The sequence below is a fragment of the Hyla sarda genome, unplaced genomic scaffold, assembly GCF_029499605.1.
Source record: "Hyla sarda isolate aHylSar1 unplaced genomic scaffold, aHylSar1.hap1 scaffold_2259, whole genome shotgun sequence".
NCBI classification, from domain to species: Eukaryota; Metazoa; Chordata; class Amphibia; order Anura; family Hylidae; genus Hyla; species Hyla sarda.
The window spans coordinates 21,380-46,904 of record NW_026608936.1 but is presented as its reverse complement, the minus strand read 5'-3'; the positions used below and the strand labels follow the sequence as shown (position 1 = coordinate 46,904).

At 45.9% G+C, this 25,525-nt stretch overlaps 10 non-coding genes and 1 pseudogene across 10 annotated transcripts; all 11 read left to right on the top strand.

The window, feature by feature from the left end:
- Positions 1–1,054: 1,054 nt before the first annotated feature.
- On the top strand, positions 1,055–1,245 carry LOC130321383 (U2 spliceosomal RNA). Its single transcript, XR_008867116.1, has one exon. It is a non-coding gene; the product is annotated as a U2 spliceosomal RNA (small nuclear RNA).
- Positions 1,246–3,319: 2,074 nt separating this feature from the next.
- Positions 3,320–3,510, top strand: LOC130321382 (U2 spliceosomal RNA). The gene has a single exon (XR_008867115.1). It is a non-coding gene; the product is annotated as a U2 spliceosomal RNA (small nuclear RNA).
- A 2,087-nt stretch (positions 3,511–5,597) lies between these two features.
- LOC130321380 (U2 spliceosomal RNA) lies at positions 5,598–5,788 on the top strand. Its single transcript, XR_008867113.1, has one exon. It is a non-coding gene; the product is annotated as a U2 spliceosomal RNA (small nuclear RNA).
- Positions 5,789–7,879: 2,091 nt separating this feature from the next.
- Positions 7,880–8,039, top strand: LOC130321388 (U2 spliceosomal RNA; annotated as a pseudogene).
- Positions 8,040–8,733: 694 nt separating this feature from the next.
- Positions 8,734–8,916, top strand: LOC130321387 (U2 spliceosomal RNA). Its single transcript, XR_008867118.1, has one exon. It is a non-coding gene; the product is annotated as a U2 spliceosomal RNA (small nuclear RNA).
- Positions 8,917–10,999: 2,083 nt separating this feature from the next.
- On the top strand, positions 11,000–11,190 carry LOC130321379 (U2 spliceosomal RNA). The gene has a single exon (XR_008867112.1). It is a non-coding gene; the product is annotated as a U2 spliceosomal RNA (small nuclear RNA).
- A 3,698-nt stretch (positions 11,191–14,888) lies between these two features.
- On the top strand, positions 14,889–15,070 carry LOC130321386 (U2 spliceosomal RNA). Its single transcript, XR_008867117.1, has one exon. It is a non-coding gene; the product is annotated as a U2 spliceosomal RNA (small nuclear RNA).
- Positions 15,071–17,165: 2,095 nt separating this feature from the next.
- Positions 17,166–17,356, top strand: LOC130321378 (U2 spliceosomal RNA). The gene has a single exon (XR_008867111.1). It is a non-coding gene; the product is annotated as a U2 spliceosomal RNA (small nuclear RNA).
- A 2,095-nt stretch (positions 17,357–19,451) lies between these two features.
- LOC130321377 (U2 spliceosomal RNA) lies at positions 19,452–19,642 on the top strand. Its single transcript, XR_008867110.1, has one exon. It is a non-coding gene; the product is annotated as a U2 spliceosomal RNA (small nuclear RNA).
- Positions 19,643–21,730: 2,088 nt separating this feature from the next.
- LOC130321376 (U2 spliceosomal RNA) lies at positions 21,731–21,921 on the top strand. The gene has a single exon (XR_008867109.1). It is a non-coding gene; the product is annotated as a U2 spliceosomal RNA (small nuclear RNA).
- A 2,090-nt stretch (positions 21,922–24,011) lies between these two features.
- On the top strand, positions 24,012–24,202 carry LOC130321375 (U2 spliceosomal RNA). Its single transcript, XR_008867108.1, has one exon. It is a non-coding gene; the product is annotated as a U2 spliceosomal RNA (small nuclear RNA).
- Positions 24,203–25,525: the final 1,323 nt, after the last annotated feature.

Genomic DNA, 25,525 nt, shown 5'->3' with positions numbered 1-25,525 from the left:
AAAGAAGAAAAAGAAGAATAATACGCCCAGAAAAGAGGCGAAAAGGAGAAAAACGTAAAAAAACGTGAAAAAAAAGTAAGAGGAAGAGAAGGGAAAAAAAGGTGGAAATGGGTTTAAAAGTGATTTCGGCGGAGAAATATATATATATATATATATATATATATATATATATATATATATACGCGCACACACACACATATATATAAACGTATTCTCCGTTGAGATATTGCAGCCGCTGCTGTGTCCAGGCCCAGGAGCCTTAGCACTGTGCTGTGATGTCACTCAATACCACTGACATCACTAGGTGTAAACAACATCTCTCCTTTGCTGTGTATGTGACTATGGAGCTGTTTGGTGATGTCGTCTATTATGGCCTTCATAGAAGCAACAGGAGATTGTTGCATCCATCTAGAACCCTCAGAACTACAGTGCTATGATGTCACTCACTTCCACAGGCCTTGCAGAGTGTAAACAACAACAACCCAGCTTTGTTGTGTATGTAACCATAGGGATTTGTGATGTCACCTAGAACCTTCACAGCAGCGACAGCTTTATGAGGAGCATCAGCACTGCTCTGCCTGAGCAGAACCATCACCGCCATAGGTTGTCAAATAACCCGGATTTAACCCACACAGGTAAGTCCAATGGGGTGCAGGCATGTCCTCTATGCTTACAGCTTCCCGTGGGTGTTGGTTTGATACCGTTTGGGGACAGCCAAGGAGGCATCTGCAGGCAACAAAGGTAGGTGTGTGCTTGTGTGTGTGTTTCCTATGCAGATCCTAAGCCCAGTGTCACATGCAAGTAGGAGGAGTAAGAAGGGTTCCTGGCAAATCCGGGTTATGGATTGCATTTAAAAAGGCCCCGTGGGAGTGCAATGGGCCCCTGTCTTGCTGCTTAGCAATAATGGTATGGGTTTAGGTTCTGCTGTGTGTACTGGTGGTTGACTGCCCCCCAGCCCAGAGTGTGCATGGAAAATTGTCTGGCAGCCTCCCTGACAGCAAGCAGTGATAGTGCCCATGAAGGGGACCTTGTTGGGCCCGCCCCTTTCACGGTTATCGCTTCTCGGCCTTTTGGCTAAGATCAAGTGTAGTATCTGTTCTTATCAGTTTAATATCTGATACGTCCCCTATCTGGGGACCATATATTAAATGGATTTTTGAGAACGGGGGCCGATTTCGAAGCTTGCTTCCGTCGCCCTATGCATTGACCCGATATGGCAGTATCTTCGGGTACAGTGCACCACCCCTTACAGGGTTAAAAAGAAAGATTCCTACTTTCATTGCTACCTGCTTGCTGGCTAGCCAGCTAGCCAGCCCTGTGGGCCTTGCTGCTGCTGCAGCCAAAAAACAAAAGGTGGTGCTGCTGCTTCTGCTGCTTCTGCTTGTGTCTGGCCGCTGTTGGAGCGTCCAGGCACAGGACTTCTGCTGCTGCTGACTAAATGGCCTCCTTAATTGGATCATTTGAGTAGCCAGCACACCTGTGCAGGTAGGGCATGACATGATAGGCAGCTGCCTTGATAGCGGGTGGGTGCTGAATGTTCCTAATTGACAAAATAAGATTAATGCTTATGAAGAAATATAAAATCTCATCCCTTCCCCAATATCGCGCCACACCCCTACCCCTTAATTCCCTGGTTGAACTTGATGGACATATGTCTTTTTTCGACCGTACTAACTATGTAACTATGTAACATAACATGGGGGGGGGGGGGTCTCCTGGCTGTTCACACAGGTGTGTCATTGCTGTACATTGACCATGCATTGCTTCTGTGGTATTGCAAAGGCAAAGACAAATGCTTCCAGCCATCCATTGCACTAATGGATTGGTCATCAGCTGGCTGTCTATGTCCCGCATCAATATAGACCAAAGTACAGAGGGTTAGGCTATGCTATTGTGCACCTACCTGATGCATCAGAAGGTGCGAGGCCCTTGCTAAATTCTGTGCACAGACTTTGAGATCTATACTTTAGACTGTATCTAAACCTGCTCCAACATGGACTGACATTCTGGCCTACTTTCAGCCGATGCGACTTGTCTGTCGCTGAACAGTCGCTTTTTATGTATTCAGCACCTATGTATAATGTTGTAAAAATGCTCTAGAAGCTAAAGTCGCAGAAATGTCACACATATTTGGCCTGCAACTTTCTGTGCGACAAATTCAGACAGGAAAAATCAGTATAAATCCTTAGAAAATTATCCCCCAGTGTCTCCATCTGCTGGCGGTATTGAATAAGCATTGCTGCACTGATGGGGTATGCATTAGACGAAAAAAAAGAAGAAAAAGAAGAATAATACGCCCAGAAAAGAGGCGAAAAGGAGAAAAACGTAAAAAAACGTGAAAAAAAAGTAAGAGGAAGAGAAGGGAAAAAAAGGTGGAAATGGGTTTAAAAGTGATTTCGGCGGAGAAATATATATATATATATATATATATATATATATATATATACGCGCACACACACACATATATATAAACGTATTCTCCGTTGAGATATTGCAGCCGCTGCTGTGTCCAGGCCCAGGAGCCTTAGCACTGTGCTGTGATGTCACTCAATACCACTGACATCACTAGGTGTAAACAACATCTCTCCTTTGCTGTGTATGTGACTATGGAGCTGTTTGGTGATGTCGTCTATTATGGCCTTCATAGAAGCAACAGGAGATTGTTGCATCCATCTAGAACCCTCAGAACTACAGTGCTATGATGTCACTCACTTCCACAGGCCTTGCAGAGTGTAAACAACAACAACCCAGCTTTGTTGTGTATGTAACCATAGGGATTTGTGATGTCACCTAGAACCTTCACAGCAGCGACAGCTTTATGAGGAGCATCAGCACTGCTCTGCCTGAGCAGAACCATCACCGCCATAGGTTGTCAAATAACCCGGATTTAACCCACACAGGTAAGTCCAATGGGGTGCAGGCATGTCCTCTATGCTTACAGCTTCCCGTGGGTGTTGGTTTGATACCGTTTGGGGACAGCCAAGGAGGCATCTGCAGGCAACAAAGGTAGGTGTGTGCTTGTGTGTGTGTTTCCTATGCAGATCCTAAGCCCAGTGTCACATGCAAGTAGGAGGAGTAAGAAGGGTTCCTGGCAAATCCGGGTTATGGATTGCATTTAAAAAGGCCCCGTGGGAGTGCAATGGGCCCCTGTCTTGCTGCTTAGCAATAATGGTATGGGTTTAGGTTCTGCTGTGTGTACTGGTGGTTGACTGCCCCCCAGCCCAGAGTGTGCATGGAAAATTGTCTGGCAGCCTCCCTGACAGCAAGCAGTGATAGTGCCCATGAAGGGGACCTTGTTGGGCCCGCCCCTTTCACGGTTATCGCTTCTCGGCCTTTTGGCTAAGATCAAGTGTAGTATCTGTTCTTATCAGTTTAATATCTGATACGTCCCCTATCTGGGGACCATATATTAAATGGATTTTTGAGAACGGGGGCCGATTTCGAAGCTTGCTTCCGTCGCCCTATGCATTGACCCGATATGGCAGTATCTTCGGGTACAGTGCACCACCCCCTTACAGGGTTAAAAAGAAAGATTCCTACTTTCATTGCTACCTGCTTGCTGGCTAGCCAGCTAGCCAGCCCTGTGGGCCTTGCTGCTGCTGCAGCCAAAAAACAAAAGGTGGTGCTGCTGCTTCTGCTGCTTCTGCTTGTGTCTGGCCGCTGTTGGAGCGTCCAGGCACAGGACTTCTGCTGCTGCTGACTAAATGGCCTCCTTAATTGGATCATTTGAGTAGCCAGCACACCTGTGCAGGTAGGGCATGACATGATAGGCAGCTGCCTTGATAGCGGGTGGGTGCTGAATGTTCCTAATTGACAAAATAAGATTAATGCTTATGAAGAAATATAAAATCTCATCCCTTCCCCAATATCGCGCCACACCCCTACCCCTTAATTCCCTGGTTGAACTTGATGGACATATGTCTTTTTTCGACCGTACTAACTATGTAACTATGTAACATAACATGGGGGGGGGGGGGGGGGGGTCTCCTGGCTGTTCACACAGGTGTGTCATTGCTGTACATTGACCATGCATTGCTTCTGTGGTATTGCAAAGGCAAAGACAAATGCTTCCAGCCATCCATTGCACTAATGGATTGGTCATCAGCTGGCTGTCTATGTCCCGCATCAATATAGACCAAAGTACAGAGGGTTAGGCTATGCTATTGTGCACCTACCTGATGCATCAGAAGGTGCGAGGCCCTTGCTAAATTCTGTGCACAGACTTTGAGATCTATACTTTAGACTGTATCTAAACCTGCTCCAACATGGACTGACATTCTGGCCTACTTTCAGCCGATGCGACTTGTCTGTCGCTGAACAGTCGCTTTTTATGTATTCAGCACCTATGTATAATGTTGTAAAAATGCTCTAGAAGCTAAAGTCGCAGAAATGTCACACATATTTGGCCTGCAACTTTCTGTGCGACAAATTCAGACAGGAAAAATCAGTATAAATCCTTAGAAAATTATCCCCCAGTGTCTCCATCTGCTGGCGGTATTGAATAAGCATTGCTGCACTGATGGGGTATGCATTAGACGAAAAAAAAGAAGAAAAAGAAGAATAATACGCCCAGAAAAGAGGCGAAAAGGAGAAAAACGTAAAAAAACTTGAAAAAAAAGTAAGAGGAAGAGAAGGGAAAAAAAGGTGGAAATGGGTTTAAAAGTGATTTCGGCGGAGAAATATATATATATATATATATATATATATATATATATATATATATACGCGCACACACACACATATATATAAACGTATTCTCCGTTGAGATATTGCAGCCGCTGCTGTGTCCAGGCCCAGGAGCCTTAGCACTGTGCTGTGATGTCACTCAATACCACTGACATCACTAGGTGTAAACAACATCTCTCCTTTGCTGTGTATGTGACTATGGAGCTGTTTGGTGATGTCGTCTATTATGGCCTTCATAGAAGCAACAGGAGATTGTTGCATCCATCTAGAACCCTCAGAACTACAGTGCTATGATGTCACTCACTTCCACAGGCCTTGCAGAGTGTAAACAACAACAACCCAGCTTTGTTGTGTATGTAACCATAGGGATTTGTGATGTCACCTAGAACCTTCACAGCAGCGACAGCTTTATGAGGAGCATCAGCACTGCTCTGCCTGAGCAGAACCATCACCGCCATAGGTTGTCAAATAACCCGGATTTAACCCACACAGGTAAGTCCAATGGGGTGCAGGCATGTCCTCTATGCTTACAGCTTCCCGTGGGTGTTGGTTTGATACCGTTTGGGGACAGCCAAGGAGGCATCTGCAGGCAACAAAGGTAGGTGTGTGCTTGTGTGTGTGTTTCCTATGCAGATCCTAAGCCCAGTGTCACATGCAAGTAGGAGGAGTAAGAAGGGTTCCTGGCAAATCCGGGTTATGGATTGCATTTAAAAAGGCCCCGTGGGAGTGCAATGGGCCCCTGTCTTGCTGCTTAGCAATAATGGTATGGGTTTAGGTTCTGCTGTGTGTACTGGTGGTTGACTGCCCCCCAGCCCAGAGTGTGCATGGAAAATTGTCTGGCAGCCTCCCTGACAGCAAGCAGTGATAGTGCCCATGAAGGGGACCTTGTTGGGCCCGCCCCTTTCACGGTTATCGCTTCTCGGCCTTTTGGCTAAGATCAAGTGTAGTATCTGTTCTTATCAGTTTAATATCTGATACGTCCCCTATCTGGGGACCATATATTAAATGGATTTTTGAGAACGGGGGCCGATTTCGAAGCTTGCTTCCGTCGCCCTATGCATTGACCCGATATGGCAGTATCTTCGGGTACAGTGCACCACCCCCTTACAGGGTTAAAAAGAAAGATTCCTACTTTCATTGCTACCTGCTTGCTGGCTAGCCAGCTAGCCAGCCCTGTGGGCCTTGCTGCTGCTGCAGCCAAAAAACAAAAGGTGGTGCTGCTGCTTCTGCTGCTTCTGCTTGTGTCTGGCCGCTGTTGGAGCGTCCAGGCACAGGACTTCTGCTGCTGCTGACTAAATGGCCTCCTTAATTGGATCATTTGAGTAGCCAGCACACCTGTGCAGGTAGGGCATGACATGATAGGCAGCTGCCTTGATAGCGGGTGGGTGCTGAATGTTCCTAATTGACAAAATAAGATTAATGCTTATGAAGAAATATAAAATCTCATCCCTTCCCCAATATCGCGCCACACCCCTACCCCTTAATTCCCTGGTTGAACTTGATGGACATATGTCTTTTTTCGACCGTACTAACTATGTAACTATGTAACATAACATGGGGGGGGGGGGGGGGGGGGGTCTCCTGGCTGTTCACACAGGTGTGTCATTGCTGTACATTGACCATGCATTGCTTCTGTGGTATTGCAAAGGCAAAGACAAATGCTTCCAGCCATCCATTGCACTAATGGATTGGTCATCAGCTGGCTGTCTATGTCCCGCATCAATATAGACTAAAGTACAGAGGGTTAGGCTATGCTATTGTGCACCTACCTGATGCATCAGAAGGTGCGAGGCCCTTGCTAAATTCTGTGCACAGACTTTGAGATCTATGCTTTAGACTGTATCTAAACCTGCTCCAACATGGACTGACATTCTGGCCTACTTTCAGCCGATGCGACTTGTCTGTCGCTGAACAGTCGCTTTTTATGTATTCAGCACCTATGTATAATGTTGTAAAAATGCTCTAGAAGCTAAAGTCGCAGAAATGTCACACATATTTGGCCTGCAACTTTCTGTGCGACAAATTCAGACAGGAAAAATCAGTATAAATCCTTAGAAAATTATCCCCCAGTGTCTCCATCTGCTGGCGGTATTGAATAAGCATTGCTGCACTGATGGGGTATGCATTAGACGAAAAAAAAGAAGAAAAAGAAGAATAATACGCCCAGAAAAGAGGCGAAAAGGAGAAAAACGTAAAAAAACGTGAAAAAAAAGTAAGAGGAAGAGAAGGGAAAAAAAGGTGGAAATGGGTTTAAAAGTGATTTCGGCGGAGAAATATATATATATATATATATATATATATATATATATATATATATATATGCGCACACACACACATAGATATAAACGTATTCTCCGTTGAGATATTGCAGCCGCTGCTGTGTCCAGGCCCAGGAGCCTTAGCACTGTGCTGTGATGTCACTCAATACCACTGACATCACTAGGTGTAAACAACATCTCTCCTTTGCTGTGTATGTGACTATGGAGCTGTTTGGTGATGTCGTCTATTACGGCCTTCATAGAAGCAACAGGAGATTGTTGCATCCATCTTGAACCCTCAGAACTACAGTGCTATGATGTCACTCACTTCCACAGGCCTTGCAGAGTGTAAACAACAACAACCCAGCTTTGTTGTGTATGTAACCAAAGGGATTTGTGATGTCACCTAGAACCTTCACAGCAGCGACAGCTTTATGAGGAGCATCAGCACTGCTCTGCCTGAGCAGAACCATCACCGCCATAGGTTGTCAAATAACCCGGATTTAACCCACACAGGTAAGTCCAATGGGGTGCAGGCATGTCCTCTATGCTTACAGCTTCCCGTGGGTGTTGGTTTGATACCGTTTGGGGACAGCCAAGGAGGCATCTGCAGGCAACAAAGGTAGGTGTGTGCTTGTGTGTGTGTTTCCTATGCAGATCCTAAGCCCAGTGTCACATGCAAGTAGGAGGAGTAAGAAGGGTTCCTGGCAAATCCGGGTTATGGATTGCATTTAAAAAGGCCCCGTGGGAGTGCAATGGGCCCCTGTCTTGCTGCTTAGCAATAATGGTATGGGTTTAGGTTCTGCTGTGTGTACTGGTGGTTGACTGCCCCCCAGCCCAGAGTGTGCATGGAAAATTGTCTGGCAGCCTCCCTGACAGCAAGCAGTGATAGTGCCCATGAAGGGGACCTTGTTGGGCCCGCCCCTTTCACGGTTATCGCTTCTCGGCCTTTTGGCTAAGATCAAGTGTAGTATCTGTTCTTATCAGTTTTCATGCTGGTGGGGATGGGTGCTGCATGGAGGATGCAGGTGTACCAGGGCTTTCCGGGGCTGGTTCTGAGGAATCAGCTCGACGGCTGCCCCGATGTGACCTGTTCCCTTCGGGTCTCGCCATGAGGCTGAGAGGGTCTAGAGCCGAGGTACTTTTGTGCCTCGGGGAGTGGTGACCCCGAGGTGCCGAAACTCACTGGGAGAATAGACTCACTGAGTTGAAGCACGGGCACCATAATCTCTTCACCTTGTGGCACTCACCTCTTGATTCCCGGCCTTCTGGCTAGGATCAGAGAAATTTTTATAGATCCGGCCGGATGTCCGGGCAGTATATCTGCACACATTCACTTATTTATTTATTTTTTGTCTCACTGTGTCACTTTTTGCGTGTTGTGTGTTCACAGGATTTGTCAGGATGCGGTAGCCCTTCTGGGTGTCCCTCCTGGCGGTCTAGGGGAGGTGTGTGTGGCCATTAGGTTCCGCACCTCCCTGCAAACACCCCGGGCACTCCTGCTTTGGCAGGGTACCTACCGTAATCGGCTCTGCGGGCAGATACCTTGGCTAACGCCAAGGGGGATGCCGGGAGCATTTGTGGTCCCCTAGTAGCTTCGGCGAAAAGGGACATCGAACCTGGAACCTCGCAGGTACCTTTTGGTCCGGAGGCGAAGGGTAAGGTTTGTTGGGGGGCCTCTCTCCTATCGGAGAAGGGCTTGCGATAGACCGCATCCTTTGTGCACGTTTTTTTTAGTGTAACACGTTTGCACTTTTTCTTGCACTTTGGGTGAATCGAAAGCACGTTCCTCGGCTTTGGAAAAAAAAAAAAAAAAAAATCTGTTCTTATCAGTTTAATATCTGATACGTCCCCTATCTGGGGACCATATATTAAATGGATTTTTGAGAACGGGGCCCGATTTCGAAGCTTGCTTCCGTCGCCCTATGCATTGACCCGATATGGCAGTATCTTCGGGTACAGTGCACCACCCCCTTACAGGGTTAAAAAGAAAGATTCCTACTTTCATTGCTACCTGCTTGCTGGCTAGCCAGCTAGCCAGCCCTGTGGGCCTTGCTGCTGCTGCAGCCAAAAAACAAAAGGTGGTGCTGCTGCTTCTGCTGCTTCTGCTTGTGTCTGGCCGCTGTTGGAGCGTCCAGGCACAGGACTTCTGCTGCTGCTGACTAAATGGCCTCCTTAATTGGATCATTTGAGTAGCCAGCACACCTGTGCAGGTAGGGCATGACATGATAGGCAGCTGCCTTGATAGCGGGTGGGTGCTGAATGTTCCTAATTGACAAAATAAGATTAATGCTTATGAAGAAATATAAAATCTCATCCCTTCCCCAATATCGCGCCACACCCCTACCCCTTAATTCCCTGGTTGAACTTGATGGACATATGTCTTTTTTCGACCGTACTAACTATGTAACTATGTAACATAACATGGGGGGGGGGGGGGGTCTCCTGGCTGTTCACACAGGTGTGTCATTGCTGTACATTGACCATGCATTGCTTCTGTGGTATTGCAAAGGCAAAGACAAATGCTTCCAGCCATCCATTGCACTAATGGATTGGTCATCAGCTGGCTGTCTATGTCCCGCATCAATATAGACCAAAGTACAGAGGGTTAGGCTATGCTATTGTGCACCTACCTGATGCATCAGAAGGTGCGAGGCCCTTGCTAAATTCTGTGCACAGACTTTGAGATCTATACTTTAGACTGTATCTAAACCTGCTCCAACATGGACTGACATTCTGGCCTACTTTCAGCCGATGCGACTTGTCTGTCGCTGAACAGTCGCTTTTTATGTATTCAGCACCTATGTATAATGTTGTAAAAATGCTCTAGAAGCTAAAGTCGCAGAAATGTCACACATATTTGGCCTGCAACTTTCTGTGCGACAAATTCAGACAGGAAAAATCAGTATAAATCCTTAGAAAATTATCCCCCAGTGTCTCCATCTGCTGGCGGTATTGAATAAGCATTGCTGCACTGATGGGGTATGCATTAGACGAAAAAAAAGAAGAAAAAGAAGAATAATACGCCCAGAAAAGAGGCGAAAAGGAGAAAAACGTAAAAAAACGTGAAAAAAAAGTAAGAGGAAGAGAAGGGAAAAAAAGGTGGAAATGGGTTTAAAAGTGATTTCGGCGGAGAAATATATATATATATATATATATATATATATATATATATATATATACGCGCACACACACACATATATATAAACGTATTCTCCGTTGAGATATTGCAGCCGCTGCTGTGTCCAGGCCCAGGAGCCTTAGCACTGTGCTGTGATGTCACTCAATACCACTGACATCACTAGGTGTAAACAACATCTCTCCTTTGCTGTGTATGTGACTATGGAGCTGTTTGGTGATGTCGTCTATTATGGCCTTCATAGAAGCAACAGGAGATTGTTGCATCCATCTAGAACCCTCAGAACTACAGTGCTATGATGTCACTCACTTCCACAGGCCTTGCAGAGTGTAAACAACAACAACCCAGCTTTGTTGTGTATGTAACCATAGGGATTTGTGATGTCACCTAGAACCTTCACAGCAGCGACAGCTTTATGAGGAGCATCAGCACTGCTCTGCCTGAGCAGAACCATCACCGCCATAGGTTGTCAAATAACCCGGATTTAACCCACACAGGTAAGTCCAATGGGGTGCAGGCATGTCCTCTATGCTTACAGCTTCCCGTGGGTGTTGGTTTGATACCGTTTGGGGACAGCCAAGGAGGCATCTGCAGGCAACAAAGGTAGGTGTGTGCTTGTGTGTGTGTTTCCTATGCAGATCCTAAGCCCAGTGTCACATGCAAGTAGGAGGAGTAAGAAGGGTTCCTGGCAAATCCGGGTTATGGATTGCATTTAAAAAGGCCCCGTGGGAGTGCAATGGGCCCCTGTCTTGCTGCTTAGCAATAATGGTATGGGTTTAGGTTCTGCTGTGTGTACTGGTGGTTGACTGCCCCCCAGCCCAGAGTGTGCATGGAAAATTGTCTGGCAGCCTCCCTGACAGCAAGCAGTGATAGTGCCCATGAAGGGGACCTTGTTGGGCCCGCCCCTTTCACGGTTATCGCTTCTCGGCCTTTTGGCTAAGATCAAGTGTAGTATCTGTTCTTATCAGTTTAATATCTGATACGTCCCCTATCTGGGGACCATATATTAAATGGATTTTTGAGAACGGGGGCCGATTTCGAAGCTTGCTTCCGTCGCCCTATGCATTGACCCGATATGGCAGTATCTTCGGGTACAGTGCACCACCCCCTTACAGGGTTAAAAAGAAAGATTCCTACTTTCATTGCTACCTGCTTGCTGGCTAGCCAGCTAGCCAGCCCTGTGGGCCTTGCTGCTGCTGCAGCCAAAAAACAAAAGGTGGTGCTGCTGCTTCTGCTGCTTCTGCTTGTGTCTGGCCGCTGTTGGAGCGTCCAGGCACAGGACTTCTGCTGCTGCTGACTAAATGGCCTCCTTAATTGGATCATTTGAGTAGCCAGCACACCTGTGCAGGTAGGGCATGACATGATAGGCAGCTGCCTTGATAGCGGGTGGGTGCTGAATGTTCCTAATTGACAAAATAAGATTAATGCTTATGAAGAAATATAAAATCTCATCCCTTCCCCAATATCGCGCCACACCCCTACCCCTTAATTCCCTGGTTGAACTTGATGGACATATGTCTTTTTTCGACCGTACTAACTATGTAACTATGTAACATAACATGGGGGGGGGGGGGGGGGGTCTCCTGGCTGTTCACACAGGTGTGTCATTGCTGTACATTGACCATGCATTGCTTCTGTGGTATTGCAAAGGCAAAGACAAATGCTTCCAGCCATCCATTGCACTAATGGATTGGTCATCAGCTGGCTGTCTATGTCCCGCATCAATATAGACCAAAGTACAGAGGGTTAGGCTATGCTATTGTGCACCTACCTGATGCATCAGAAGGTGCGAGGCCCTTGCTAAATTCTGTGCACAGACTTTGAGATCTATACTTTAGACTGTATCTAAACCTGCTCCAACATGGACTGACATTCTGGCCTACTTTCAGCCGATGCGACTTGTCTGTCGCTGAACAGTCGCTTTTTATGTATTCAGCACCTATGTATAATGTTGTAAAAATGCTCTAGAAGCTAAAGTCGCAGAAATGTCACACATATTTGGCCTGCAACTTTCTGTGCGACAAATTCAGACAGGAAAAATCAGTATAAATCCTTAGAAAATTATCCCCCAGTGTCTCCATCTGCTGGCGGTATTGAATAAGCATTGCTGCACTGATGGGGTATGCATTAGACGAAAAAAAAGAAGAAAAAGAAGAATAATACGCCCAGAAAAGAGGCGAAAAGGAGAAAAACGTAAAAAAACGTGAAAAAAAAGTAAGAGGAAGAGAAGGGAAAAAAAGGTGGAAATGGGTTTAAAAGTGATTTCGGCGGAGAAATATATATATATATATATATATATATATATATATATATATATATACGCGCACACACACACATATATATAAACGTATTCTCCGTTGAGATATTGCAGCCGCTGCTGTGTCCAGGCCCAGGAGCCTTAGCACTGTGCTGTGATGTCACTCAATACCACTGACATCACTAGGTGTAAACAACATCTCTCCTTTGCTGTGTATGTGACTATGGAGCTGTTTGGTGATGTCGTCTATTATGGCCTTCATAGAAGCAACAGGAGATTGTTGCATCCATCTAGAACCCTCAGAACTACAGTGCTATGATGTCACTCACTTCCACAGGCCTTGCAGAGTGTAAACAACAACAACCCAGCTTTGTTGTGTATGTAACCATAGGGATTTGTGATGTCACCTAGAACCTTCACAGCAGCGACAGCTTTATGAGGAGCATCAGCACTGCTCTGCCTGAGCAGAACCATCACCGCCATAGGTTGTCAAATAACCCGGATTTAACCCACACAGGTAAGTCCAATGGGGTGCAGGCATGTCCTCTATGCTTACAGCTTCCCGTGGGTGTTGGTTTGATACCGTTTGGGGACAGCCAAGGAGGCATCTGCAGGCAACAAAGGTAGGTGTGTGCTTGTGTGTGTGTTTCCTATGCAGATCCTAAGCCCAGTGTCACATGCAAGTAGGAGGAGTAAGAAGGGTTCCTGGCAAATCCGGGTTATGGATTGCATTTAAAAAGGCCCCGTGGGAGTGCAATGGGCCCCTGTCTTGCTGCTTAGCAATAATGGTATGGGTTTAGGTTCTGCTGTGTGTACTGGTGGTTGACTGCCCCCCAGCCCAGAGTGTGCATGGAAAATTGTCTGGCAGCCTCCCTGACAGCAAGCAGTGATAGTGCCCATGAAGGGGACCTTGTTGGGCCCGCCCCTTTCACGGTTATCGCTTCTCGGCCTTTTGGCTAAGATCAAGTGTAGTTTCGGCTCACTTGGTCTGGCCAGAGGGTGTCTGGGGTACCCGGCTCCTTGGCCTTGGGGGATCGTCCTTCCTAACGGAGGGACTTCACCCCCTTGCTGCAATTGGGGAGCCGGCCTAGTCCCCGGACAACGGGGAGCGATCCCCTTTCACTGCCCACATTCTGTGGGGGAGTGTCTTTTGTTCCTGTTGGACGTGATTTTCTACAAGATGGCAGAAGAACCGGAGATGCCTGGAACCAGAGAAGAGGAGATGCCCTTTTTCGGGAGGATTAAAAATGGCGTTCGCATCCTGCTGAAGGACTCTGCTAAGAGAGGAAGAGGACTTTCTTTTGTAGTGGAGGACATGCTGTTTGGACTTCTGCACGTATCCAAGGTACAGATTCTGTCTATGCTGGAATTCCCCAAGAGGGGGTGTTATGACATAATCTTTGTCTCTGATGAAGATTGTGATTCATTTTGTAAGAAAGTGGATGCCTCTAAGACTCATGTAATCTGGGAAGGCGTGGAAGTTATTCCCCATTTTCCAGGGAAAGAAAAAATATTGACTGTAAGAATGTATAGTCCATATATCCCTGAGGAGGACATAGTTGTTTTTTTGGACCAGTTTTGTGAAGAGATTGTGCCTTTGGGTAAAGTATTTAACCAGTATGGGGTTTGGACAACAAAATGGAAGTTTAAAGTAAAATTTAGGGAGGAGGCGGGAGGGGGAACAGTGTTTCCTCCTTCCCGTTTCAAGATAGGTTCCATAAATGGGGACCTGTTTTTTGCTGGAATGCAGAATTTCTGCCGTAAGTGCAGACAATATGGACACCTGAAAGATGAATGTACGTATCTATGGTGTTATAAATGCCAGAAGGAAGGACATGGAACAGAGTCGTGTACCCAGAGGGGTAAATGTAATTTGTGTAACCAAAGTGGACATTTGTACGCAAATTGTCCAAAGAAGAAAAAGAAGAGAGAAGATGTGGGTTTGCTGCAAGATGAACCAGAAATTAATAAGAAGACTGGGCATTACTCTAAAAACTGCCCAGAAAAATCTGTGGCTATGGAGTTTGAAAGTGAAGTAAAGTTGAAGAGGAAGAAAAAAGAAGAAGAAAGTGGGAGTGAGGCTTCTGAAGGGGAGCCAACAGAGGAATTGAAGAAAAGATTTCTTGGTGAATATTTTGTTGGTTTTTTGGGCGAGGTGCTGGACCAAGCCCCAAAGGAAGAAAGAGAAGTATTTGTGCAAGATTTACTAAAATTTAAAATAAAAGTGAACACTCGACTTGAAACTGCGAGGGAAAAAGTATTGCAGTCCTTAAAGCCTGATGTGGGACGCTTCATGGCGACCTACCAAGTGTCGCCATGGTTGGCAGTTCCAGTTAAAAAAGCTTTGAAGAGTGGAGCTCTTCAATTCGGATTAATTGATTATTTGGGAGTTTTTGCTTGGAGAAAGGGTTTGATTTTGGAATAAGGTTTATTTGAGTTTTTGTTGTTAGTTATGTTGTTTTAATTTGTTTTATTTTGGAAATAAATAAAAAAGTTACCTGATGATGAGCACAAAAATCTAGTTCACATAAGATCTTAGAACTATGATTTAGTTCTGAGGGAAACTTAAAAAAAAAATCTGTTCTTATCAGTTTAATATCTGATACGTCCCCTATCTGGGGACCATATATTAAATGGATTTTTGAGAACGGGGGCCGATTTCGAAGCTTGCTTCCGTCGCCCTATGCATTGACCCGATATGGCAGTATCTTCGGGTACAGTGCACCACCCCCTTACAGGGTTAAAAAGAAAGATTCCTACTTTCATTGCTACCTGCTTGCTGGCTAGCCAGCTAGCCAGCCCTGTGGGCCTTGCTGCTGCTGCAGCCAAAAAACAAAAGGTGGTGCTGCTGCTTCTGCTGCTTCTGCTTGTGTCTGGCCGCTGTTGGAGCGTCCAGGCACAGGACTTCTGCTGCTGCTGACTAAATGGCCTCCTTAATTGGATCATTTGAGTAGCCAGCACACCTGTGCAGGTAGGGCATGACATGATAGGCAGCTGCCTTGATAGCGGGTGGGTGCTGAATGTTCCTAATTGGCAAAATAAGATTAATGCTTATGAAGAAATATAAAATCTCATCCCTTCCCCAATATCGCGCCACACCCCTACCCCTTAATTCCCTGGTTGAACTTGATGGACATATGTCTTTTTTCGACCGTACTAACTATGTAACTATGTAACATAACATGGGGGGGGGGGGGGGGGTCTTCTGGCTGTTCACACAGGTGTGTCATTGCTGTACATTGACCATGCATTGCTTCTGTGGTATTGCAAAGGCAAAGACAAATGCTTCCAGCCATCCATTGCACTAATGGATTGGTCATCAGCTGGCTGTCTATGTCCCGCATCAATATAGACCAAAGTACAGAGGGTTAGGCTATGCTATTGTGCACCTACCTGATGCATCAGAAGGTGCGAGGCCCTTGCTAAATTCTGTGCACAGACTTTGAGATCTATACTTTAGACTGTATCTAAACCTGCTCCAACATGGACTGACATTCTGGCCTACTTTCAGCCGATGCGACTTGTCTGTCGCTGAACAGTCGCTTTTTATGTATTCAGCACCTATGTATAATGTTGTAAAAATGCTCTAGAAGCTAAAGTCGCAGAAATGTCACACATATTTGGCCTGCAACTTTCTGTGCGACAAATTCAGACAGGAAAAATCAGTATAAATCCTTAGAAAATTATCCCCCAGTGTCTCCATCTGCTGGCGGTATTGAATAAGCATTGCTGCACTGATGGGGTATGCATTAGACGAAAAAAAAGAAGAAAAAGAAGAATAATACGCCCAGAAAAGAGGCGAAAAGGAGAAAAACGTAAAAAAACGTGAAAAAAAAGTAAGAGGAAGAGAAGGGAAAAAAAGGTGGAAATGGGTTTAAAAGTGATTTCGGCGGAGAAATATATATATATATATATATATATATATATATATATATATATATATATATATATACGCGCACACACACACATATATATAAACGTATTCTCCGTTGAGATATTGCAGCCGCTGCTGTGTCCAGGCCCAGGAGCCTTAGCACTGTGCTGTGATGTCACTCAATACCACTGACATCACTAGGTGTAAACAACATCTCTCCTTTGCTGTGTATGTGACTATGGAGCTGTTTGGTGATGTCGTCTATTATGGCCTTCATAGAAGCAACAGGAGATTGTTGCATCCATCTAGAACCCTCAGAACTACAGTGCTATGATGTCACTCACTTCCACAGGCCTTGCAGAGTGTAAACAACAACAACCCAGCTTTGTTGTGTATGTAACCATAGGGATTTGTGATGTCACCTAGAACCTTCACAGCAGCGACAGCTTTATGAGGAGCATCAGCACTGCTCTGCCTGAGCAGAACCATCACCGCCATAGGTTGTCAAATAACCCGGATTTAACCCACACAGGTAAGTCCAATGGGGTGCAGGCATGTCCTCTATGCTTACAGCTTCCCGTGGGTGTTGGTTTGATACCGTTTGGGGACAGCCAAGGAGGCATCTGCAGGCAACAAAGGTAGGTGTGTGCTTGTGTGTGTGTTTCCTATGCAGATCCTAAGCCCAGTGTCACATGCAAGTAGGAGGAGTAAGAAGGGTTCCTGGCAAATCCGGGTTATGGATTGCATTTAAAAAGGCCCCGTGGGAGTGCAATGGGCCCCTGTCTTGCTGCTTAGCAATAATGGTATGGGTTTAGGTTCTGCTGTGTGTACTGGTGGTTGACTGCCCCCCAGCCCAGAGTGTGCATGGAAAATTGTCTGGCAGCCTCCCTGACAGCAAGCAGTGATAGTGCCCATGAAGGGGACCTTGTTGGGCCCGCCCCTTTCACGGTTATCGCTTCTCGGCCTTTTGGCTAAGATCAAGTGTAGTATCTGTTCTTATCAGTTTAATATCTGATACGTCCCCTATCTGGGGACCATATATTAAATGGATTTTTGAGAACGGGGGCCGATTTCGAAGCTTGCTTCCGTCGCCCTATGCATTGACCCGATATGGCAGTATCTTCGGGTACAGTGCACCACCCCCTTACAGGGTTAAAAAGAAAGATTCCTACTTTCATTGCTACCTGCTTGCTGGCTAGCCAGCTAGCCAGCCCTGTGGGCCTTGCTGCTGCTGCAGCCAAAAAACAAAAGGTGGTGCTGCTGCTTCTGCTGCTTCTGCTTGTGTCTGGCCGCTGTTGGAGCGTCCAGGCACAGGACTTCTGCTGCTGCTGACTAAATGGCCTCCTTAATTGGATCATTTGAGTAGCCAGCACACCTGTGCAGGTAGGGCATGACATGATAGGCAGCTGCCTTGATAGCGGGTGGGTGCTGAATGTTCCTAATTGACAAAATAAGATTAATGCTTATGAAGAAATATAAAATCTCATCCCTTCCCCAATATCGCGCCACACCCCTACCCCTTAATTCCCTGGTTGAACTTGATGGACATATGTCTTTTTTCGACCGTACTAACTATGTAACTATGTAACATAACATGGGGGGGGGGGGGGGGGTCTCCTGGCTGTTCACACAGGTGTGTCATTGCTGTACATTGACCATGCATTGCTTCTGTGGTATTGCAAAGGCAAAGACAAATGCTTCCAGCCATCCATTGCACTAATGGATTGGTCATCAGCTGGCTGTCTATGTCCCGCATCAATATAGACCAAAGTACAGAGGGTTAGGCTATGCTATTGTGCACCTACCTGATGCATCAGAAGGTGCGAGGCCCTTGCTAAATTCTGTGCACAGACTTTGAGATCTATACTTTAGACTGTATCTAAACCTGCTCCAACATGGACTGACATTCTGGCCTACTTTCAGCCGATGCGACTTGTCTGTCGCTGAACAGTCGCTTTTTATGTATTCAGCACCTATGTATAATGTTGTAAAAATGCTCTAGAAGCTAAAGTCGCAGAAATGTCACACATATTTGGCCTGCAACTTTCTGTGCGACAAATTCAGACAGGAAAAATCAGTATAAATCCTTAGAAAATTATCCCCCAGTGTCTCCATCTGCTGGCGGTATTGAATAAGCATTGCTGCACTGATGGGGTATGCATTAGACGAAAAAAAAGAAGAAAAAGAAGAATAATACGCCCAGAAAAGAGGCGAAAAGGAGAAAAACGTAAAAAAACGTGAAAAAAAAGTAAGAGGAAGAGAAGGGAAAAAAAGGTGGAAATGGGTTTAAAAGTGATTTCGGCGGAGATATATATATATATATATATATATATATATATATATATATATATATATATATATATACGCGCACACACACACATATATATAAACGTATTCTCCGTTGAGATATTGCAGCCGCTGCTGTGTCCAGGCCCAGGAGCCTTAGCACTGTGCTGTGATGTCACTCAATACCACTGACATCACTAGGTGTAAACAACATCTCTCCTTTGCTGTGTATGTGACTATGGAGCTGTTTGGTGATGTCGTCTATTATGGCCTTCATAGAAGCAACAGGAGATTGTTGCATCCATCTAGAACCCTCAGAACTACAGTGCTATGATGTCACTCACTTCCACAGGCCTTGCAGAGTGTAAACAACAACAACCCAGCTTTGTTGTGTATGTAACCATAGGGATTTGTGATGTCACCTAGAACCTTCACAGCAGCGACAGCTTTATGAGGAGCATCAGCACTGCTCTGCCTGAGCAGAACCATCACCGCCATAGGTTGTCAAATAACCCGGATTTAACCCACACAGGTAAGTCCAATGGGGTGCAGGCATGTCCTCTATGCTTACAGCTTCCCGTGGGTGTTGGTTTGATACCGTTTGGGGACAGCCAAGGAGGCATCTGCAGGCAACAAAGGTAGGTGTGTGCTTGTGTGTGTGTTTCCTATGCAGATCCTAAGCCCAGTGTCACATGCAAGTAGGAGGAGTAAGAAGGGTTCCTGGCAAATCCGGGTTATGGATTGCATTTAAAAAGGCCCCGTGGGAGTGCAATGGGCCCCTGTCTTGCTGCTTAGCAATAATGGTATGGGTTTAGGTTCTGCTGTGTGTACTGGTGGTTGACTGCCCCCCAGCCCAGAGTGTGCATGGAAAATTGTCTGGCAGCCTCCCTGACAGCAAGCAGTGATAGTGCCCATGAAGGGGACCTTGTTGGGCCCGCCCCTTTCACGGTTATCGCTTCTCGGCCTTTTGGCTAAGATCAAGTGTAGTATCTGTTCTTATCAGTTTAATATCTGATACGTCCCCTATCTGGGGACCATATATTAAATGGATTTTTGAGAACGGGGGCCGATTTCGAAGCTTGCTTCCGTCGCCCTATGCATTGACCCGATATGGCAGTATCTTCGGGTACAGTGCACCACCCCCTTACAGGGTTAAAAAGAAAGATTCCTACTTTCATTGCTACCTGCTTGCTGGCTAGCCAGCTAGCCAGCCCTGTGGGCCTTGCTGCTGCTGCAGCCAAAAAACAAAAGGTGGTGCTGCTGCTTCTGCTGCTTCTGCTTGTGTCTGGCCGCTGTTGGAGCGTCCAGGCACAGGACTTCTGCTGCTGCTGACTAAATGGCCTCCTTAATTGGATCATTTGAGTAGCCAGCACACCTGTGCAGGTAGGGCATGACATGATAGGCAGCTGCCTTGATAGCGGGTGGGTGCTGAATGTTCCTAATTGACAAAATAAGATTAATGCTTATGAAGAAATATAAAATCTCATCCCTTCCCCAATATCGCGCCACACCCCTACCCCTTAATTCCCTGGTTGAACTTGATGGACATATGTCTTTTTTCGACCGTACTAACTATGTAACTATGTAACATAACATGGGGGGGGGGGGGGGGGGGTCTCCTGGCTGTTCACACAGGTGTGTCATTGCTGTACATTGACCATGCATTGCTTCTGTGGTATTGCAAAGGCAAAGACAAATGCTTCCAGCCATCCATTGCACTAATGGATTGGTCATCAGCTGGCTGTCTATGTCCCGCATCAATATAGACCAAAGTACAGAGGGTTAGGCTATGCTATTGTGCACCTACCTGATGCATCAGAAGGTGCGAGGCCCTTGCTAAATTCTGTGCACAGACTTTGAGATCTATACTTTAGACTGTATCTAAACCTGCTCCAACATGGACTGACATTCTGGCCTACTTTCAGCCGATGCGACTTGTCTGTCGCTGAACAGTCGCTTTTTATGTATTCAGCACCTATGTATAATGTTGTAAAAATGCTCTAGAAGCTAAAGTCGCAGAAATGTCACACATATTTGGCCTGCAACTTTCTGTGCGACAAATTCAGACAGGAAAAATCAGTATAAATCCTTAGAAAATTATCCCCCAGTGTCTCCATCTGCTGGCGGTATTGAATAAGCATTGCTGCACTGATGGGGTATGCATTAGACGAAAAAAAAGAAGAAAAAGAAGAATAATACGCCCAGAAAAGAGGCGAAAAGGAGAAAAACGTAAAAAAACGTGAAAAAAAAGTAAGAGGAAGAGAAGGGAAAAAAAGGTGGAAATGGGTTTAAAAGTGATTTCGGCGGAGAATATATATATATATATATATATATATATATATATATATATATATATACGCGCACACACACACATATATATAAACGTATTCTCCGTTGAGATATTGCAGCCGCTGCTGTGTCCAGGCCCAGGAGCCTTAGCACTGTGCTGTGATGTCACTCAATACCACTGACATCACTAGGTGTAAACAACATCTCTCCTTTGCTGTGTATGTGACTATGGAGCTGTTTGGTGATGTCGTCTATTATGGCCTTCATAGAAGCAACAGGAGATTGTTGCATCCATCTAGAACCCTCAGAACTACAGTGCTATGATGTCACTCACTTCCACAGGCCTTGCAGAGTGTAAACAACAACAACCCAGCTTTGTTGTGTATGTAACCATAGGGATTTGTGATGTCACCTAGAACCTTCACAGCAGCGACAGCTTTATGAGGAGCATCAGCACTGCTCTGCCTGAGCAGAACCATCACCGCCATAGGTTGTCAAATAACCCGGATTTAACCCACACAGGTAAGTCCAATGGGGTGCAGGCATGTCCTCTATGCTTACAGCTTCCCGTGGGTGTTGGTTTGATACCGTTTGGGGACAGCCAAGGAGGCATCTGCAGGCAACAAAGGTAGGTGTGTGCTTGTGTGTGTGTTTCCTATGCAGATCCTAAGCCCAGTGTCACATGCAAGTAGGAGGAGTAAGAAGGGTTCCTGGCAAATCCGGGTTATGGATTGCATTTAAAAAGGCCCCGTGGGAGTGCAATGGGCCCCTGTCTTGCTGCTTAGCAATAATGGTATGGGTTTAGGTTCTGCTGTGTGTACTGGTGGTTGACTGCCCCCCAGCCCAGAGTGTGCATGGAAAATTGTCTGGCAGCCTCCCTGACAGCAAGCAGTGATAGTGCCCATGAAGGGGACCTTGTTGGGCCCGCCCCTTTCACGGTTATCGCTTCTCGGCCTTTTGGCTAAGATCAAGTGTAGTATCTGTTCTTATCAGTTTAATATCTGATACGTCCCCTATCTGGGGACCATATATTAAATGGATTTTTGAGAACGGGGGCCGATTTCGAAGCTTGCTTCCGTCGCCCTATGCATTGACCCGATATGGCAGTATCTTCGGGTACAGTGCACCACCCCCTTACAGGGTTAAAAAGAAAGATTCCTACTTTCATTGCTACCTGCTTGCTGGCTAGCCAGCTAGCCAGCCCTGTGGGCCTTGCTGCTGCTGCAGCCAAAAAACAAAAGGTGGTGCTGCTGCTTCTGCTGCTTCTGCTTGTGTCTGGCCGCTGTTGGAGCGTCCAGGCACAGGACTTCTGCTGCTGCTGACTAAATGGCCTCCTTAATTGGATCATTTGAGTAGCCAGCACACCTGTGCAGGTAGGGCATGACATGATAGGCAGCTGCCTTGATAGCGGGTGGGTGCTGAATGTTCCTAATTGACAAAATAAGATTAATGCTTATGAAGAAATATAAAATCTCATCCCTTCCCCAATATCGCGCCACACCCCTACCCCTTAATTCCCTGGTTGAACTTGATGGACATATGTCTTTTTTCGACCGTACTAACTATGTAACTATGTAACATAACATGGGGGGGGGGGGGGGGTCTCCTGGCTGTTCACACAGGTGTGTCATTGCTGTACATTGACCATGCATTGCTTCTGTGGTATTGCAAAGGCAAAGACAAATGCTTCCAGCCATCCATTGCACTAATGGATTGGTCATCAGCTGGCTGTCTATGTCCCGCATCAATATAGACCAAAGTACAGAGGGTTAGGCTATGCTATTGTGCACCTACCTGATGCATCAGAAGGTGCGAGGCCCTTGCTAAATTCTGTGCACAGACTTTGAGATCTATACTTTAGACTGTATCTAAACCTGCTCCAACATGGACTGACATTCTGGCCTACTTTCAGCCGATGCGACTTGTCTGTCGCTGAACAGTCGCTTTTTATGTATTCAGCACCTATGTATAATGTTGTAAAAATGCTCTAGAAGCTAAAGTCGCAGAAATGTCACACATATTTGGCCTGCAACTTTCTGTGCGACAAATTCAGACAGGAAAAATCAGTATAAATCCTTAGAAAATTATCCCCCAGTGTCTCCATCTGCTGGCGGTATTGAATAAGCATTGCTGCACTGATGGGGTATGCATTAGACGAAAAAAAAGAAGAAAAAGAAGAATAATACGCCCAGAAAAGAGGCGAAAAGGAGAAAAACGTAAAAAAACGTGAAAAAAAAGTAAGAGGAAGAGAAGGGAAAAAAAGGTGGAAATGGGTTTAAAAGTGATTTCGGCGGAGAAATATATATATATATATATATATATATATATATATATATATATATATATATACGCGCACACACACACATATATATAAACGTATTCTCCGTTGAGATATTGCAGCCGCTGCTGTGTCCAGGCCCAGGAGCCTTAGCACTGTGCTGTGATGTCACTCAATACCACTGACATCACTAGGTGTAAACAACATCTCTCCTTTGCTGTGTATGTGACTATGGAGCTGTTTGGTGATGTCGTCTATTATGGCCTTCATAGAAGCAACAGGAGATTGTTGCATCCATCTAGAACCCTCAGAACTACAGTGCTATGATGTCACTCACTTCCACAGGCCTTGCAGAGTGTAAACAACAACAACCCAGCTTTGTTGTGTATGTAACCATAGGGATTTGTGATGTCACCTAGAACCTTCACAGCAGCGACAGCTTTATGAGGAGCATCAGCACTGCTCTGCCTGAGCAGAACCATCACCGCCATAGGTTGTCAAATAACCCGGATTTAACCCACACAGGTAAGTCCAATGGGGTGCAGGCATGTCCTCTATGCTTACAGCTTCCCGTGGGTGTTGGTTTGATACCGTTTGGGGACAGCCAAGGAGGCATCTGCAGGCAACAAAGGTAGGTGTGTGCTTGTGTGTGTGTTTCCTATGCAGATCCTAAGCCCAGTGTCACATGCAAGTAGGAGGAGTAAGAAGGGTTCCTGGCAAATCCGGGTTATGGATTGCATTTAAAAAGGCCCCGTGGGAGTGCAATGGGCCCCTGTCTTGCTGCTTAGCAATAATGGTATGGGTTTAGGTTCTGCTGTGTGTACTGGTGGTTGACTGCCCCCCAGCCCAGAGTGTGCATGGAAAATTGTCTGGCAGCCTCCCTGACAGCAAGCAGTGATAGTGCCCATGAAGGGGACCTTGTTGGGCCCGCCCCTTTCACGGTTATCGCTTCTCGGCCTTTTGGCTAAGATCAAGTGTAGTATCTGTTCTTATCAGTTTAATATCTGATACGTCCCCTATCTGGGGACCATATATTAAATGGATTTTTGAGAACGGGGGCCGATTTCGAAGCTTGCTTCCGTCGCCCTATGCATTGACCCGATATGGCAGTATCTTCGGGTACAGTGCACCACCCCCTTACAGGGTTAAAAAGAAAGATTCCTACTTTCATTGCTACCTGCTTGCTGGCTAGCCAGCTAGCCAGCCCTGTGGGCCTTGCTGCTGCTGCAGCCAAAAAACAAAAGGTGGTGCTGCTGCTTCTGCTGCTTCTGCTTGTGTCTGGCCGCTGTTGGAGCGTCCAGGCACAGGACTTCTGCTGCTGCTGACTAAATGGCCTCCTTAATTGGATCATTTGAGTAGCCAGCACACCTGTGCAGGTAGGGCATGACATGATAGGCAGCTGCCTTGATAGCGGGTGGGTGCTGAATGTTCCTAATTGACAAAATAAGATTAATGCTTATGAAGAAATATAAAATCTCATCCCTTCCCCAATATCGCGCCACACCCCTACCCCTTAATTCCCTGGTTGAACTTGATGGACATATGTCTTTTTTCGACCGTACTAACTATGTAACTATGTAACATAACATGGGGGGGGGGGGGGGGGGGTCTCCTGGCTGTTCACACAGGTGTGTCATTGCTGTACATTGACCATGCATTGCTTCTGTGGTATTGCAAAGGCAAAGACAAATGCTTCCAGCCATCCATTGCACTAATGGATTGGTCATCAGCTGGCTGTCTATGTCCCGCATCAATATAGACCAAAGTACAGAGGGTTAGGCTATGCTATTGTGCACCTACCTGATGCATCAGAAGGTGCGAGGCCCTTGCTAAATTCTGTGCACAGACTTTGAGATCTATACTTTAGACTGTATCTAAACCTGCTCCAACATGGACTGACATTCTGGCCTACTTTCAGCCGATGCGACTTGTCTGTCGCTGAACAGTCGCTTTTTATGTATTCAGCACCTATGTATAATGTTGTAAAAATGCTCTAGAAGCTAAAGTCGCAGAAATGTCACACATATTTGGCCTGCAACTTTCTGTGCGACAAATTCAGACAGGAAAAATCAGTATAAATCCTTAGAAAATTATCCCCCAGTGTCTCCATCTGCTGGCGGTATTGAATAAGCATTGCTGCACTGATGGGGTATGCATTAGACGAAAAAAAAGAAGAAAAAGAAGAATAATACGCCCAGAAAAGAGGCGAAAAGGAGAAAAACGTAAAAAAACGTGAAAAAAAAGTAAGAGGAAGAGAAGGGAAAAAAAGGTGGAAATGGGTTTAAAAGTGATTTCGGCGGAGAAATATATATATATATATATATATATATATATATATATATATATATATACGCGCACACACACACATATATATAAACGTATTCTCCGTTGAGATATTGCAGCCGCTGCTGTGTCCAGGCCCAGGAGCCTTAGCACTGTGCTGTGATGTCACTCAATA